Here is an 18564-nt window from a genome sequence, read left to right as displayed (position 1 = left end):
CAAAATGTAACGGATCTTTTATGGCCCATGCTACACCATTTCACCGAGTTCCATGGAAATTTAGCTTGAAGTTTTTCAGTAATCCTGCTCATAGACAGACAAACCAACAAACAAATGGATAAACCAAACCGAAAATAGTTTGCATCAGTATAACTTGACTATGACAAAGTTGTATTTCCTCACAATGGTCTAGAATAAAAGCGGAATCAATATGAATATTGTATGCAGGACAAAATATAATGGATCTAGCCAAACAAACAGGTCTGAGTCAGTGAGACATGGCCTTGGTGGACCTACAGGGGCCCTTGAGGCAATTCCTGGGCGCTGATAAATAAGTAAATAAATGATGAATAATTAAGATTTACTACGTCTTAGTTCAGTAAAAATGATCCCAGCTGGAATATAACATAATCAGTCGGGTTTATTCTCATCACTCCTCTTCCAACTCCATAGACAGTGTTGATATTTCAGCACTATGCAGCATAATTACTTTTAATAGAGACAAACCGAAATTAGGAAGGACTTAACACAAAGTGTCTGTTACCGAATGTGCAGTCTTAGGGGACATGAAAATGTGTGATAAGGCATGATGCCCAGATTTTCAGGGTACTGTAAATCTGACATAAAAAGTACAGAATAAAAAAAAAGTCAATTAATTAATTAATTTTATTTATTTATTTATTTATTTATTAATTCAGGAAAATGCACATTGATGAACAAGTACAACAGTACACGTAAATGTGCCAGATTGTAGCCCAAGGGCTAATTTCCATTTGCAGTCCAATAGGCAGGTTGGAGTTACAGTAAAAAAGACACAGGATAGTAACATTTGGTATATAAAAAGAAGAAGAAAAAACACAAGTTAGCGTTAGTTGCACTTTTGGATAGCTCTAAGCCACAGCTTTACCTGGCTCTTAAAGGAGGCCAAAGTGGGGCGCTCTCTCATAGTTGGGGGAATTGTGTTCCATAATGCACTACTGAAGGACTGGACTTTAATGGAGGACATGTCCATTATGACTGAAGGAGGCTTTTCTAAAAGGAACCTCAAAGTCCTTGTTTAAGAGCTCTTGTGATCCGATTATGTCTATATTTAATAAACTCCAACAGTGGAGGTGGCGCCAGGCCATGAAGTACTTTATAAATTAAACATTATGAGGAAAATTTACAATAATTATCAAGACTGAATAAGTTATATTTCTTTAAGATATTGCAATGATGATGAGAGAGAGTTTTTTTTCCGGAGTCTTAAGCACCTTCTTGTACAGAATCTAAGCTGGTTTTAAGGTAGTAGTACCCGACATAGACCAGCTAGTGATGCAATAGTTCAGATGTGAAAGTATCATTGAGTGCAGAAACATCAGTGCTTCTGAATCCGATAAAGATCCTCTGATTTATTTAAAATTATGACGATTGAATTTGATTCTTTTGGATATCGTTTTAACATGGTTTTTAAAAGAAAGTCTAGAGTCTATAATCACACCTAAATATTACATTAATTAACAACTTCCAACTCTTCCGTGCCCAACATCACCCCTGATTGAGCAAACGTAACAGTAGAAGATTGCTTCGACAAGTATAAACAAACAGTTTTTTTACATTTAAAATAAGACACAATGTATTGAGCCATGTTTGCATGTGTGTAAGAGCTGTTGAGACAACACATGCTGCCTCCACAGGATCTTTTTCTTGTTCTTACTAGTGGGTAGCTTGCTTACCTGGTTAACTGCTAAAGCTAGCTGTTAGCTGCTAGCTGTTAGCTGTTAGCTGCTATTCATAAGTGTGTTCAGCCAGGCTTTTGTGAAAATCATAACACAATGTTTTACCAGCTGATGAATTTGCTATAGGGAATTAAATATGATTGTGGAGTGTTATAATATAATGGTTTATTAAATCAGGTATTGTTACATGGCAAATCATTATTTTCTCTGACCTAAAATCCACACTGATTTTCAACTATATGGCCATGAAGTTGGCATTACATTTCATCTAAAATTGTATTAAGAATGCCTTAAAAAGTCTTAAATATAATTTGAAATATAGCCACAAGCGGCAGTTTGCGGGTTCAAACTTTTTTTCTCAATAGCGACTTCAAAATAATTTCGTGGTCCAACATCGTCATAAAACATATCTGCAAGCTTTGCAAGGATTGGACAAAAAGTGCACTTTGTTTAAAATGTTTGAGTATGTGTGAGGTCATTATGTAGACAATTCCTGGAAGTGTTGTGGTGATTGGATAAACATTTAGTCATTTACAGCCTGATTTGCGCTATATCACCTGCAGTTTGTTTTTCATTTATAGCGCCCCCTGGTGTTCATTTTGAAGGACACTTTCAGAATTTGGTACTTATGAGGACATAACCTGAGAGATTTGTGATGATTGGACCATGAATATGTGATTTATAGGAAAATACGTGTAATGCCAGTCACCTATCTTGCGCTTGAAGCGCCCCCTAGTGGCGTATGCATATAAAATGTAAGGATATATCTGTTGCACTTATCTAAACATACCCTGTGAGTTTGTGGGTTGTTGATTTATCCCCAGAGCCACGCCCCTATCGAAGTTCATGGGTCAGTAACTTTTAAAAGTGATTGAGATATGGATATGTTTAATACAACTTGTAACATGTTGATCCATTGATGATTCACTGAAAATTTGGTGTCAATCGGAGCTACGGTGTAGGAGGACATCTCATAATGAGTTTTTAAAAAAATTAAAAATGGCGAAAATATTTTCTAGGCGGACCTTAATGACACTGAGGCTGTTTTTGTAGAGCAAGCCGCACCTGTGTGACAAATTTCAAGTTAATCGGACTTACGGTGTTGGAGCGTGGTCTTTCAAAGTTTGCATTTTGAAGCCTTAATTACAGCGCCACCATGTGGCCAAATGGGTTCATATTTCTAAAGAAGCACATGCACACCATTTCCAGTTATCCCCCTAAAGTATAATAATAATAATAATAACTAAATAATAACCTAATAACTAAAACAGAAAAACATAGAAGCGTTCTACCGATTTGCGGTTTGACAGAAATAATTCTGGGGATACCGTGTTAATGCAGTTATTTTTCCGATTATTCAGACACTACATGAATACAGCACAAAGGCCCTGTCTGGCAATGTTAATGAAAGTGGAAAAAATTGGTTTATCTATGATATATATAATATTATGTATATATAGATATATAATATATTAATATTAATATTTAATTGTGATTCCTTTGGAAAACTACTGAGCTTTACTTTCAATGTGAGCTGTTTTGGAAGATTTACATTTTCAGTTGGCTCTAATGGACTTGGGGCTGAGAGCCACAGAGGGTGAGGAAGGCTGGTCTTTAAAAAGTAAAATCACTAGCACTTTCCAATCCCTCCACTCACACCCCCTCCTCCATCCCTCTGTCGACCTCCTCGTGCCGCATGGCTAGCAGTGCCTCACTGAGCAGACACCCAGCCCAAACACTGAGTCCCAGCAGGGAATTCCACTGTGTGCTGGCTGTCTAGCTGGGACAGGAAGGAGGGGCTGAAGGAGGTGGCTGGTAAAACAAGCAAATCTTTTATTAATTAAGGGGGAAGCCTTTAAGTGATCTTTATTAATCATTCACATCGTACTTTTCATTACAGTCGCTGTCACTTTGCCTTTGTTTTGAATGTAGAGGGGGGCATGTCAATTACTGGCCAGCAAAAGCTTTGTTTTGAGTGCACCTTCTACGATTATTGCCACAAAAACCTACAAAACCTGCTATAATTATCATTAATATTTGTGTGATCTTTATTAATGTTGTTGACACATGGTGGAGAGGTGGAGAGGCATGCCAATAACACTGAATGCCCCTTACGGATGGCTTTGACAAAAACATAGAGAAAAAAATTGCCACCATACCTTTTTTTGAATAATTGGGATCCAGAACAGTGCCCCTGGGAGGCAGTACCAATAAGATAAAAACTTTCTTTGATCCAGTAAGATCACTACTTTGTTTCATTGTTACAAAATCTAGACATTGTTCCAGACCCTGTATATGTAGCCGGAACTCTGAACAGTGACTTAAATTTAATTGTAACCCTGAGTTGGTCACAAGTGCAGTTACAAGGACGTGAGCCCTCGCGAGTTTCTCACATGATAACAATGCCAACTGCATTTTATGAAACCCACAACCAACATGAAAACACTACACCACACTTACAAACCGTTTTGCTTTGTGACTGACTCTGTCCACAGACTTCAGACAGGCTTCATTTTTAATTCTTTAATCTCAGGAAAATAAAGTTTCAGTTTTATAGCAAATTAAAAAAGTTGCACACTGCTGATCCATCATAATACAATCATCAGATAAATTAAAACAATCACTAAAATGTTCTGGAATTGACCTTTAAAGAATATTGAACTCATACTGTATATGTATTTACAACCCGTTCTCACTCTGAATGTGTAAAATACGGACGTTTGGACAGTGGGTGTCCACATCTGATGCAACAAAAAAGTATCGGGGAGAGCAGCGGGGTTGGTTCTTCTTTAACCGGCCTGTTATTCCTGTGTGTCACGGACCCATAAGCACACCCATGACATCTCCGTAAACCCAAACGTCCCGTTCCTGCGAGTCACAGAACCATAAGCCCACCCACGAGCTTTAAAAGGGACAACAACAGTCCCGACCAAGCGCGTTTTAGAAGAAACACAGAAACTGTCACCACATTTAAGAACAATCTTAAAGCCCTCCTCTTTGGTAAAGCTTATAGTTAGGGAGTGATGAGTTGCAGCGTCCGCCTAGCCAGCTAGAGGGAGGCAGGTCAGTACAGCTGGATCCGGTTTGGGAGAGTTCTAGGCCAACCAGGCTCCTTTCCTTACCCTGTCTCTCTTAGTTATGCTTAGTTATGTTATGTAACAGTTTTAGACTGCCGGGTGACGTTGTTTGACACACTGAGCTCCTCTCCTCTACCTTTCCATTTGTGTGGATCCTGTCTCAGACATGCCTGTTACTAATCTAGTCTTTGGGAGTTTACTCACCGTAGTCCTTATGTTTTTCTTTTCACCAAGCATATTTCCATGGATTAGGATGGCACCAAGATCTTGGCTGCAGCTGTCGCATTGGTCCTGCTGCACTACAGCCTGCTACCCTCTGCCGTGCCCTGCTGCATCCTGCTAAAACCAGCCATGCCCTGCTGTGCCACGCTACATACCTTAACGCCCTACAACGCCCTACTATGAAATGGACTACTACTACTACAATTTTTTAGTCACTGTTCCATTATCTTTATTGTGACTGTTATTGACACTGTCCATCACACCCCCAACCGGCATTGTCAGACTCCACCTACAAAAAGCCTTGTTCTGGCCGAGGTTTCTTCCTAAAGGGAGTTTTTTACTTGACACTGTTGCTTGCTCTAGGGGAATTACTACTACTACTTTATACTTTATAAACTATAGAGTTTGGTCTAGCCCATACTCTATTTGTAAAATGTCTTGAGATAACTCCTGTTAAGATTTGATGCTATAAATAAAATTGAATTGAACTTAAGCTTAGATAAAGCTGTTATATGATGCTAAAGGACACTTTAAGCGTCATAACAACAACAAAGTCACCTGACCAAGAGTCCGCATTTTACGAGATGGGAGTGAGAATGTGTTGAAATTTGACCATACATTGCATTTAGGCATTTAGAAACAAAAACACCTTTAAAACCCGTTTTTGATTTTTCCCAGATCTGCTTTATATTATGTTGTATTGTTGATAATCTCCTTAAATTGAATCAATACTCACAAGGCATGTTTGTATTATAGATTCAAACTTTCCATTTCCACTCAGAACAGCTTTCATGTATTTTCCTCTTTCAACGGAAGTAATATTTGACATTTCAGTCACTTTGCGGGCAAATGATTCCACAAAGATGAATGAAGTACAAACAAATATGACTCCAGAGCTTTGAATGGCATATGACATGGCTTATAGTATTCACAGAAAGGCCTGAGCTAAATTAGATTTATTCCACCAAAATACAAATTGATGGCTTTTATTACATGAAGCAAACAAGGGTCATTGGTCAGATTATACTGTTGTGGCCCACTCTCTCTGGGGCGGTGTCCTTTGCATTGGGTCAAGAGGCTAACAGGATTAGCTGCTAATAAGGAACTGTCATTCTGCAAATGAGTTGATGGATGCATGGGGCATGAGATCTACTTTATCAACGTAGCTCTCTAAATCCATAACACTGGAGTGAGATTCTCCCTTCACCATTATTAGGGGACTTAACAAGTAGGAAGATTATATCAAGGATGACATTGAGGCGCAATACTTTGACGATTCTGTTATATATGATGTCCACTGTGTGGACCAAAGTGGACATCACAAAGGTTGTGCAAAAGGTTTTAACAGAACACAAGGCAGTGATTGGGTCTAAAACAGGCAAAATGGTCCGCACAATCTCTAACTGGGAACACAGGAAAAAAAGGCTGGAAAGCATGACACAAGGGTTCAAGACGAACTGGCACTGAACAAAAGTAAACGGAGTACATATACAACATGAGGGAGGTGGGGGACAACTAAGCCTAGGTGCAGGACATTAGGGTGGGGCAGCCTTTCGCAGATTTTGCAGTATCCTATATCAAACTTTATACTGTATCCTACTATGGGGCGGCTGTGGCTCAGTGGTAGAGCGGTTGCCTGCCGATCGGAAGGTTGGTGGTTCGTTCCCCGCACCTGCAGTCATTGTCGAAGTGTCCTTGGGCAAGACACTGATCCCAGAGTTCCCCCGGTGCTGTGCATCAGAGTGTGAATGTGTGTGACTGTTTATCTGATGAGCAGGTGGCAGCCCCGGCCACAGTGTATCGTTGTGTGTGAATGGTGAATGTTTCAGCACATTTACATTTACTCCTATAGACCTCCTAGATGGACTTGCAACACATTAACTGACTTATTTGAACCATCAGGGGAGAGCAAGAAATATAATCAAATATGGTATATTTTAATCCATTTCCATGCATGCAGCTCTGAGTAATTGCAATCCACTGCTCTTCTGACTGCAGCTCTCCTCTTGCACCCTGCGCAGCCAGTCAGTAGGCTCGGGATCAGATCTATCTATCATATAATCAAGAATATAATAAAACTAGAGGGAGACTTGGCATACAGCCCGATCCGGTTGGGGAGAGTTCTAGCCCGACCAGGCTCCTCTCTTTACACTGTCTCTCTTAGTTATGCTTTGATAAAGCTTATAGTTAGATCAGAGAATTGAATATTGTTAGGGAGTGAGGAGTCGCAGCGTCCGCCTAACCCGTCCCACCTGCTTCTCGTCATAGTTGTCAGATTTATCTATCATATAATCAAGAATGTAAAAAAACAGCCCGATCTGTTTGGGGAGAGTTCTAGCCCGACCAGGCTCCTCTCTTTACCCTGTCTCCCTTAGTTACGCTGTAATAGTTTTAGACAGCTGGGGACTTCCTTTGACACACTGAGCTCCTCTCTCCTCTCTCTTTCTATCTTTCCATTTATGTGCATCCATGTCCCAGAAATGCTTGTTACTAACCTAGCTCTGGGGAGTCACTCAGTCCTTATGTTCTTTTTTCCCCAGCATGTTTCCTCTGATCGGAGAGGCTTGAAAATCATGGTAGTAGCTGTCGTCATGGTCCCGCTACACATTCTGCGATGCCATGTTCATCTTGCTAAACTCTGGCGGTGCCCAACTACGTCCTGCTGTGCCTGGTAATGCCCACAGTGCCCTGCTATGCTATGTTACTGAGTTTTTATGGTCACGATGAAAAGCTCTCCTTCCTGCTCTGCAAATCTGCCATCATATTAACAATATGCCAAGGTACAAGCAGGCTGGCTTTTAAAGGTCCCATGGCATGGTGCTCTTTGGATGCTTTTATTGCTCTTTTTTTATATAGACCTTATTGGTCACCTGATGTCATATCTTAATTCTATCTTACCCCTACCCCTTACCCCTACCCCTTGACCCTTGAAACAAAGGGGTGAAGGCCAAGGGGTGAAAACATACCCCTATGAAATGGGACACCACTTGGTTCCATCACCATACAGTATAGTATTGATCACAAACTTCCAAGATGCCGTCTCTGTCTGTCAAATGCGTGGGTTTTGACAACATTGTCATATGCTTTTATGTATTTGTATATTTCTTGTTCACTTTGGTAATGCAAAGGCAGATGTTCTTATCTGTGTATTACTTAGGTCTGTTTGCAATACATATGTGTATACACTCACACATGGTGTATTGTATTTCTGTTTCAGTTATCACCGTTTTGAATGTCATTGATTGAAAACATTTTGTTAACAAAAATCTGTCTTTATTGCCCAATAAATTAAACATAACAGGCTAAAACATAACATTAAATGTATTATATTACAGAACCATTATCAACTATTAGAACCATAACTTACATGTCACACACATAAAAAGGCACTCAAACAAACAAACAAACTAACAACTGCTGTTCTGATATTCCAGACCAGTCTGATGCCTGTTACCCCCCCCCCCCCCCCCCCCCCCCCCCCCCCCCCCCACACACACACATTTCATCAGTGTCCCGTATCAAAACCAACACAAATATAAGTGCATGAACAGGAATTAATTACAAATGATTACAATAATAAAGTACCACTGCAATAATGAATGCATGATTTAAGAAACTTTTGCTCGTTTTCAGAGATGGAGGCTGGGGGTGTGGCCTTGACCAACTGCCACTTTGCTCGTTTGAAAGCCATGATGTCTCTCTCTATCATGGGTGGGCCAAGCAGAGAAAGGTGAGTTAACCTTGCCCCTTATGACCTTGTGGTGTTATAAAAATATATGGGGACAGCATTCTCACTTAATACTGTATACATTTTAAAGATTGTTGTTTCCATCAGTCACTTACATGCAAAAACAAGGGAAAACCGGGTCCAGGTCAAAAAATACGAAGTTACCCTTTAACTGTAATTAGGTCTTAACTTAATTGTCAATTTGTCAGCTAAACTTAGTCACGTAACTAATCGTTATCGCATGACCGGTGCATTGTCACATTTTGTATCTTCAATTCCACAGTAGTAGCTCTGAGTGTGTAATATTAACACTGATGGGTTAACGGTCCGAGTACATATTGTGAAACAACAGCCAAAAAGCTAAATAAACACTTTGTGATACCACTCAAAATGACTTAACAAATTGACATGACCAGGCTACTTTGATCATTGACCAGGCTACTCCATCCATTTCTGTGTGTGACATAAGATGTGTCCACTCGGACAGATCAATGCCCCTGCCCCTCATCCTCTCTCTATCCAGATAATGGGGTTTAATGGGGCAAGTCCCCTGAGAGCCATCCATTATGAGATGGGATGGGGTGGGGGAGTTGCACCAGGATGGAGGTGGGGTGTCTGCCATGTGTTAGTTTTGTGACAAAGACTCATGTCATAATATAATCAGTGTTTTTGATTGGCAGGGCCAAATTGTGGTATTAATCAGAGTAAGGTTACACTGCAGACCATCTGCACATGGATTGAGAAGTCCCCACCTCTGTCACTCCGTACAGGAAATCAATAGGCACTCAATGGACAGACAGGGTGTCTTCTGTCTTTACATTTGAACATCATCACAAAACTGAACTCTTCTTGAAGGGGTACTGTTGATTAGATTCCTGTCTTAATGTCCTACAGATATTAAATTGCATTTTTTGGTCTTCTACAGCAACATATTTCCTATTTGAGAAGAAAATCTGAAACCAAAAGGAAGACATTAAAATGTTCGGGTTTTATAATAGCGCGTCCACAGTTGCATTCAGCAGAATACCATTTAATATTCATCTAAGTAGACCCTATATCAATGATGCCAATCAAATCTTGCATAAAACTCTAATATTAGTGTTTACTCTAACCAGGGGGCTGTTTCACAAAAGTAGAATTTATAAATCCAGGGTAACAAATAAAGCGAGACTTGACCTAGTCTAATCTGGGCAGCCTGGCTTGGTGTGTTTCACAAAGGCCAAGCCAGCATGAGTCATATTACCTTCCACTGCTCACTTTTAAAGCAAAGTTTACAACTGTGACTTGTGACTTACTGAATGGTTTCAGTTAAGAGCAGTAGTTCCTAAATGTATATATTTATATACAGTATATACAATCAGTTGGTCCGCTATTATCTGTCACAACATTATTATTATTTTTTTATAGAGGAGGAGTTTCCTTTTTACATATTATATGCTTTGCTCCCTCTTATATATGGACATAAAATAAATTCTATTAATGATTTAGTTAAACTAAATTCAACTCTAAAATCTAGAGCCATTAAGATAATTATATGATAAATATAATGCACGCTGTAAACATGAATGTAAAAGAGTAATGTTCATTAGTCTTTTCCCCCAGTAAAATAAAAGGTCAAAAACCATTGACCAGGTCTTCAGGAGCCAATCTGAACAAAGCAATCAGATTGGCAATGACGGCACATTGACAAAACATCCAGGGTCACTTTAACGACCACAGAGACACCAGAAGACTGTGGCAGGGAATCCAGGCTGTCACAGGCTATAGGACTACTCCCCTGTCCTGTGACGACAGTATGGATTTCCTCAACAACAACAATTACTTTGGTAGGTTTGAAGGCCAGAACGCCACACAGGCGAGGAAAACCACCCCACAGGAAGGAGACCAGGTGCTCAAACTGGATTCACACACCAAAAACCTGAAAAAGAACTCTATCACTAGTTGGAATGACTACCGGCCCATAGCAGTGACTTCCATAATCACAATCAGAATCAGCTTTATTTGCCAGGTATGAGGACAAATACGAGGATTTTTCTATGGAGAATCGTTGCTCACAATGTGCTTACACACACAAAAAAACTAAACAAAATATACACACTAATATATACACAATATATAATATATGTAAAAATGAAGTGTTTTGAGAGACTAGTAAAGGACCACATCTCATTTCAGCTTGCCTACCGCCAACACCAGTCTTCTGGGGATGCCATATCCACTACGCTGCACTTTAGCTTGGAACACCTAGAGAACAAGAACTCTCTTGTGCGGATGCTGTTTGTTGATTTCAGCACAGTATTTAACACCATAATCCCTCAGCATCTGGTCAACAAGCTGGTCTCAGACGCACTGGGCATGAGTTCTCCTCTGTGTAACTGGATACTGGATTTTCTCACAGACAGGCCTCAGTTTGTGGGGGTAGGGACCAACACATCCACCATCATCTCACCGAGCACTGGCAGGGATGTGTTCTCAGCCCTCTTCTCTCCACACTGATGACTTATGACTGTTATGCAAAGTCCAACACCAATCACATCATAAAGTACGCTGACAACACGACAGTGGTGAGTCTTATCCATGACGGAGATGAGAGGGCATACAGTGCCTTTGCTCTATGATGAACCTTACAGTTAGGGCTGGATCAGGAGAGTCCTGAACCATCCCTTAGTTATGCCGCTATAGGCCTAGACTACTCGGGGACTTCCCATGATGCACTAAGCACCTATCTCTTCCTCCCTCTCTATAACATCTCAGAGTACGGTTTATAACATCACAAAGTACGGTCTAGACCTGCTCATATATGAAAAGCTCAGAGAGATAACTGTTGTTGTGATTTAGCACTATATAAATAAAATTGAATTGAATATTGTTAGGGGGTGAGGAGTCGCAGCGTCTGCCTTAACCCGGCCCACCTGCTTCTCGTAATAGATGTCAGATCAATCTATCATATAATCAAGAATATAATAAAACTAGAGAGAGGCAAGGCAGTACAGCCCGATCCGGCAGGGGAGAGTTCCAGCCTGACCAGGCTCCTCTCTTTACCCTGTCTCTCTTAGTTATGCTGTAATAGTTTTAGACAGCTGAGGAAATTCCTTTGACTTTCTTTGACACACTGAGCTCGTCTTTCCTCCATCTTTCTATCTTTCCATTTGTGTGCATCCATGTCCCAGAAATGCTTGTTACTAACCTAGCTCTGGGGAGTCATTCCCCGGAGTCCTTATGTTCTTCTTCACCCAGCATGTTTCCTTTGATCAGGGAGGCTCGGAAATCATGGTAACAGTTGTTGCCATGGTCCTGCTAAAAGTTCTGCAATGCCATGTTACATCCTGCTACGCTCTGCTGTGCCCTGCTACGTCCTGCTGTACCTTGTATTGCCGCTCAAGGCCCTGCTATGCCATGAACTACTACAAAGAACTACTACAAACTACTTTGTGACGTTTTTTTGTGACTGTTAGTGCCACCGGGCGTCAGACATCACCTACCAAGAGCCTGGGTCCGTCCAAGGTTTCTTCCTAAAAGGAAGTTTTTCCTCGCCCCTGTCGCACTGTTGATTGATTTGTTGATACAAAAAAATGAATTTAAGTGAATGGAATTGAATTGAATTGAATTGAATTGAATTGAATTGAACGGAATTATAGGGAGGAGGTGAGACATTTTGCAGACTGATACGGGACAAACAACTTAGCCCTGAACGACGACAATAACCAAGGAGATGGTGGATGACTTCAGGTTCGGCTTGACGCCCAGCTACACTGTGCACTACTACTAATACTTCTATTAGTAATAGTTATATTTGTAATGACAGGTAGTTACCTAAAGGTGTCATTGTTCTAGCTTAGGCTTAAGGGAGCCGAAGAAGAACAGGAGAGGAAGTGGAGGTATGTTCTTGCACGTTGAAAAGCTAATAAACCGAGCCTCAACTGAACTCACGTGTGGCCGTCTTCTAAGATTATTTATGCCTGTAAAATATATCAACAGACATTACAATATTACCTTTACAATTACTGTAATTAGCACATGTCATTTCATTGTACAAACTTCTAATATTCTTCTGGGTTGCTTTTCTGTATCTCCCTGTCCTTCTCTACCAACTGATGTGTCAGATGACCGCCCACCACAAGCCAGTTTCAGTTGGAGGTTTCTGCCTGTTCAAAAGATAATTTTCCTTACAGTTGTTGCACCAAGTGCATGTTCTTGTGGGAATTTTTGGTTTTCTGTCAATTACAGAGTGTGCTCAAGACATTCACTATCTTTAAAATGCCCTGGGCAAATGTCTGTTATGATTTTCCATCATCAATACTGTCATGGAGTTTGTGTAGGTGAACAAAAGTAGGCTAGGGCAGAGACATGGTCCACATAAGTAAACATATTGTACGTTGACGCTTTAAGCTATGCAGGATTATTATGTGGCATACCATACTACTCTAAGTTTGAAATCCATAGTAATTGACATAAATTCAGATGTGACTTTATTGATGATGAAAATGCAGACTTCTTTTTGCTACCTTTGATACAGGAGATGCGTTTTTGGATACTTGAAAAAAAAAACTTTGTAATCAGATGTGGGCACATACCGTGCACCCTGCATAAATTATGTGTGTGTCATCTTTAAGATAGTGGTTGTCTTTGATTCCCACCTTCAAGCACTAAGGTCTTAATGACTCGCATGGAGCAAAACAAAAAGAGGGGAGAAACATGGCAAATCACTAATGATATGTCCATTGAAGCCCACATAAATGACCAGCCCTGAGTTATGCTCCTAAAGGTTTAGACTGCCGGAGGACCTCCTTTGTCACTTTAAGCTCTTCTCTCCTCCTCTGTCTCTCCATTTGTGTTTGATCATGTTCAAACCAATCATGTTGTCCGTGAATGCATGTAACTAACGTAGCTTATTTCCTGAGTCCTTGTGCTTTCTGCCCTATCAGATTTTCATGGATTGTGGTGGCACCTTGTCCATGAAAGGAGCTGCCGTTGTGGTCCTGGTGGACGTCCTGCTAAGCTGTGCACGACTACTGCTACTATTATTAGTAATAGTTATATTCCCTTTAGTGTTACTATAATTCTCACTGTTCATCTTTTCATTCCATTGTACCCACCGCCTATATTATTATGAGATGTTTTTCTGTATCTTTCTCTATCTCTCTTTCTCTCCTTCTTTCCCAACCGATTGTGTCAGATGACTGTCCAACACGAGCCAGTTTTAGTCTGAGGACTCAGCCTGTTAAAAAGACATTTTTCCTCATATCAGCCACAACAAACGCATGCTCTTTTAGGAATTGTTGGGTTTCTGTCAATTACATTAGTATGGTCCTTCCCTATACAGTATGTAAAATGTCCTGAGATGACTTCTGTTAGGATTTCATTTTATTAATACTGGTATTGATTTTGTGTAGGTGAGCAAAATTGATGAGGGCAGAAACATGGTCCACAGAAGGACATGTACGTTGACACTTTAAGCTATGCAGGATCCTAGTGTGGACCACATTTCTGCCCTTAGTGTTGACGTCTATTGTAATTGACATAAATTCAGATGTGCCGTTATCGAAGATGACACTATCATCTTTCTTTTAGCTGCCTTTAATACAGGAGATGAGTTTTGGATACTTCAAAAGGAAGAAAAAACTTTTAATGAGATGTGGGTACAGACTGTGTTGTTAACCACACTGTGGAGGACCAGCCATTGTTTTGCTGCACAATAAACATTTTCATGGTGTTGTATATGGGGGTATAGCTCAGTGGTAGAGTATTTGACTGCAGATCAAGAGGTCCCCAGTTCAAATCTGGGTGCCCCCTACACTGATGTGCAGGCTTGTATTGTTACAACAGGGACAATCTTTGATTCCCACTTTTTAGCATAGAGGTCTTAAAAACTTAACTTGAATAGAGTTTGCATGGGCAAGCAAAACAGGAACAGGGCAGAAGCATTATCCATTTTAGTGTAGGTAGTTTCACGCGGTACAGAATGGTTCTATTGATCATGTTACAAAAAACATTCCAAACACCTTCAAAGTTGACTGTGGCCCTGACCTTTACTATGTGTAAAATGTCCTGAGATAACTTAACACCTTAACATTAATTCAGATGTGCCTTTATTGAAGATGACACTGTAATCTTTCTTTTAGCTGCCTTTCATACAGTAGATGAGATTTCGATGCATGAAAATGTTCATGAAAACATTGAGATGTGGGTGCAGACTGTATTGTTGACCACACTGTGAAGGACCAGCCATTGTTAAGCTTAAAAGAATAGATATAGCGACACTTTAAACGAGACAGACTGGGGGAGGGAAGGGGATTGGCAGGTGGTTTTAAGTCATGTTATCGGCACCAGTAGACGTGTAGCACTCCTATTTGCTAAAAACTTTCTTCCTAAGTCCCACACTGTAAATGAAAGAGTGAAGGGCAGACTTTTAGTAGTCAGGGCCAAGTATGAGCTTTTTTATCTGTTTTTTATTAACATATATGCTCCAAACTCAGGAACTGAGCAACTTCTTTTTTTAAATGAGCTCAATATGAGTTCAAGTGAGTGTGAACCAGAGGAATGTTTATTTGTGGGTGGAGATTTTAACTGTACGCAGGATGATGACCTAGACAGGAACTATGGTGAGCCTCAGGCTGCCTCTAAAAGAGCAATGCAAGCAGCTGATGGTAACCCACAGCTTAGCCGAAGTATGGAGTGGGTGCCTTGCACAGCAGAAACAGTACACCTGGGTTCATAGTAGAGACAACCAATTAACTAGAATAGAAAGGTTTTTTCCTTTAAGCACCATTTTTTAAAGGGTGCTCTATATCCCCTGTTGGTTTTTTGGATCATTCATGTGTGTACTGTGAGGTTTTTATTGCCAATATAAAACCTAGGTCTGCATATTGGCATTTTAAGACTGTTTTGCTTTTAGATGCTCATTTGAGAGATGTTTTTAGTTTTTTTTTGGAAAGGTTATAGAGAAACAGAAGGAGATTTTAGTTCACTAAGGCAGTCATGGGACGTTGGCAAGGTTGAAATCAGGCAGCTCTGTCAACAGTACACTCCCACTGTTTCTCAGGACATTACCAAGTCTATGAAAGATCTGGAGATATCCATAATGGACCTGCAGAGTTCTGCAGGGTCCACAGTAAATCAAGGCTGCATTGAAGACCTCAAGTCCAAAAAAGCCGCTTTGGCGGACCTGCTGGGCTTGAAACCACAAGGGGTCATTGATCCGGTCCGAGTTTCAGAGCGCCGCTCTCATGGAGTCTCCGACCAAATTCTTATCAGCCTGGATACAGAAGAACGGTCAAAGCAGTATGATCCACGCTCTGTGATTGGCAGGAGGACAGGGACTGTCAACTGTGTCACAGATACGAAAAAGAGCCGTGGCATTCTACTTCGATCTCTAAAGCACAGAGTACACGGACAATGACAAGGTCTTTGATGGTTTCTGCAGGGACCTGCCCACAGTTTCTGGGGATGACAACGGGAGCTAGAGGGGCCCCTGACTGAAGAGGAGGTGTTCAGGGCTTTACAGAGCTTGCAGGGGGGAAAGGCCCCTGGCATCGATGGTCTGCCCACGGAGCTCTACAGGACTGGGAGGACATGAAAACAGACAGTCCTGATGTCCTCAAAGAAAGTTTTGTCAACTGTCTGCTTCCTCAGAGTTGGCTGCTCCATGTCAGGGATGTTGCATGCTCTGTCCATTGAGCCCATGTTGTCCCCTACGTCCCCTATGCAGACAACATCGTTGTCTTCACCCAGAACCAGCAGGATTTTGAAGGATTTGGACACATTGTTATGGTTTTTCAATTGCTCTTGGCTGCCAAGGTGAACTGGGCCAAAAGTGAGGCCCTGACAGTGGGGAGATGGGCTGGAGGTCTCCCTCCCTCAGCTTCCAGGTGGGTTGACCTGGAAGGGTGGGGGGGGGGGGGGGGGGGGGGGGTTCAAGTACCTAGGGGTTTACCTGGGAGATCAAAACACCCCGCCTTAAATTGGGATGGGGTAGATGGAGGTGGTTGCTTCCCCACCTGTCCTACAGAGGCAGGGTGATGGTAGTCAACAATCTGGTTGCTTCCTGCCTCTGACATAAGCTCAAATGCAGAGGTGGGTAGTAACGAGTTACATTTACTCCGTTACATTTACTTGAGTAAGTTTTTGAAAAAATTTTACTTTTAGGAGTAGTTTTAAATCACTATACTTTTACTTTTACTTGAGTAGATTAGTGAAAAATAAACTGTACTCTTACTCCGCTACATTAGGCTACAATGAGCTCGTTACTCGTTACTACGCTTCATTGTTTTTACCCCCGCGTACGTCTCATTTTAATGTTTTATTTTGACAGAGAGAGTCTTCCGCTGAAGGCTCTACCACGTGACTGTGCTTAACCAATCACACGTCGTTGTGCAGTCACGTGACCACACTTGTTTCAGCAGCGGGACAGGTTAGCCCATAGACATAAAGAGGTTAGCTTTACAGTCATAGCAAAGCAAAGACGCAGAATCAAAAGTCGCCAAGGCAACGCAGACCAGGAGAACCCCCCCCCCCCCGGCCTCATAGTGAAAGCATGGTTACCTAGGAAAAGTGCGAAACAGCATTATATTAGCGTTATGCGGCGTCTTCTGTGTCAACCAAAACAAACGGACATGTGAGCGTTCAACAACTCAACATCTAAGCTGAGGTGACGTAGCGGTGGTTTTAGTTTCTGCTGTGGAGAGGTGGCTGTTGCTTTAAGGTTACATACAGAATGTTTTACACATGCAGTAACCATCCAAATTTGATGTGACAAGTCTCTCAAGTAAGCTAATTTATAATTAATAGATTAATTTATTTTATTGATTGGATGAACTATAATTTGCCTAAATATGATTATTTTGTGTCTTTGTCAGTCTGATTGATGCTTCTGTTAAGAAATAAATCAGACGTTACTCAACAGTTACTCACTACTTGAGTAGTTTTTTCATCAAGTACTTTTTTACTCTTACTCAAGTAAATATTTGGATGACTACTTTTACTTGAGTCAAATAATTCTGAAGTAACAGTACTTTTACTTGAGTACAATTTTTGGCTACTCTACCCACCTCTGCTCAAATGTATGTTACTCAGCTGGTCTTGTTGGGTTATCTAGTCAATCCTTTTGAACTTTGTCTGGGATGGTTTATAATTGGTTGTACCTGGGTTGTAAAGGAGGAGGGGGGCAAGGTTTGGTTGATTTAGTGTGCTGGACAGCTGCTTTTAGATTGCAGTTTGTACAGAGGTTTTTATTTGGAGATGATGATGTTGTCTGGAGGCCCGTAGCCAACACCATTTTAAGGGGGGTAGCAAGTCTGGGTCTTGATGCATCGTTGTTTTAAGTCTGTGGTTTTATTCCTTTGTATGATTTGTCTTATTTTTTATCAAGAGCAAGTGTGGAGACTTTTCAAATGGACAAGACTGGAACCTGCAGCATCTCAGTTCTGGCTCCTGGAGTAGCCTTTGGTTTTAGGGCTGGATCTGCAAGATGGCAGCAGACCGGGTCTCACCGAGAGGCTGATGACAAGTGACAAGGCTGAGGGGGATCGTGGAGGCCGCTGGTCCTGGTTTCCTTAACACGGAGGCAGAGGCCTCTCTGCTGGGCCTGAGGTTGGCCCGCCAAACCAGAACCATCCTGAATGACTGGACTAAGAGACTGGACACTGAAGAATCTGAGATTCTGCGGGACTATTTTATCAGGACACAGACCCTATTCCTGACATTGGGTTTTAATAGAGCAGAAGGGCCCATCAGCATGGCATGTGTTACTGTTACGGGGAAGGACGGACCCAAACGCACAGCTCAAAGTAACGTTATTTATTAAGGGGAAGGAGAGGAAAAG

The 18564-nt window shown here is 41.2% G+C and overlaps 1 non-coding gene across 1 annotated transcript; it reads left to right on the top strand.

Moving 5' to 3' along the window:
* The first annotated feature begins 14465 nt into the window (after positions 1 to 14465).
* trnac-gca lies at positions 14466 to 14537 on the top strand. Its single transcript has one exon. It is a non-coding gene; the product is annotated as a tRNA-Cys (tRNA).
* Positions 14538 to 18564: the final 4027 nt, after the last annotated feature.

This window comes from Etheostoma cragini, chromosome 4, assembly GCF_013103735.1.
Source record: "Etheostoma cragini isolate CJK2018 chromosome 4, CSU_Ecrag_1.0, whole genome shotgun sequence".
Lineage (NCBI taxonomy): Eukaryota > Metazoa > Chordata > Actinopteri > Perciformes > Percidae > Etheostoma > Etheostoma cragini.
This window is presented reverse-complemented; position numbering and strand designations above follow the sequence as displayed.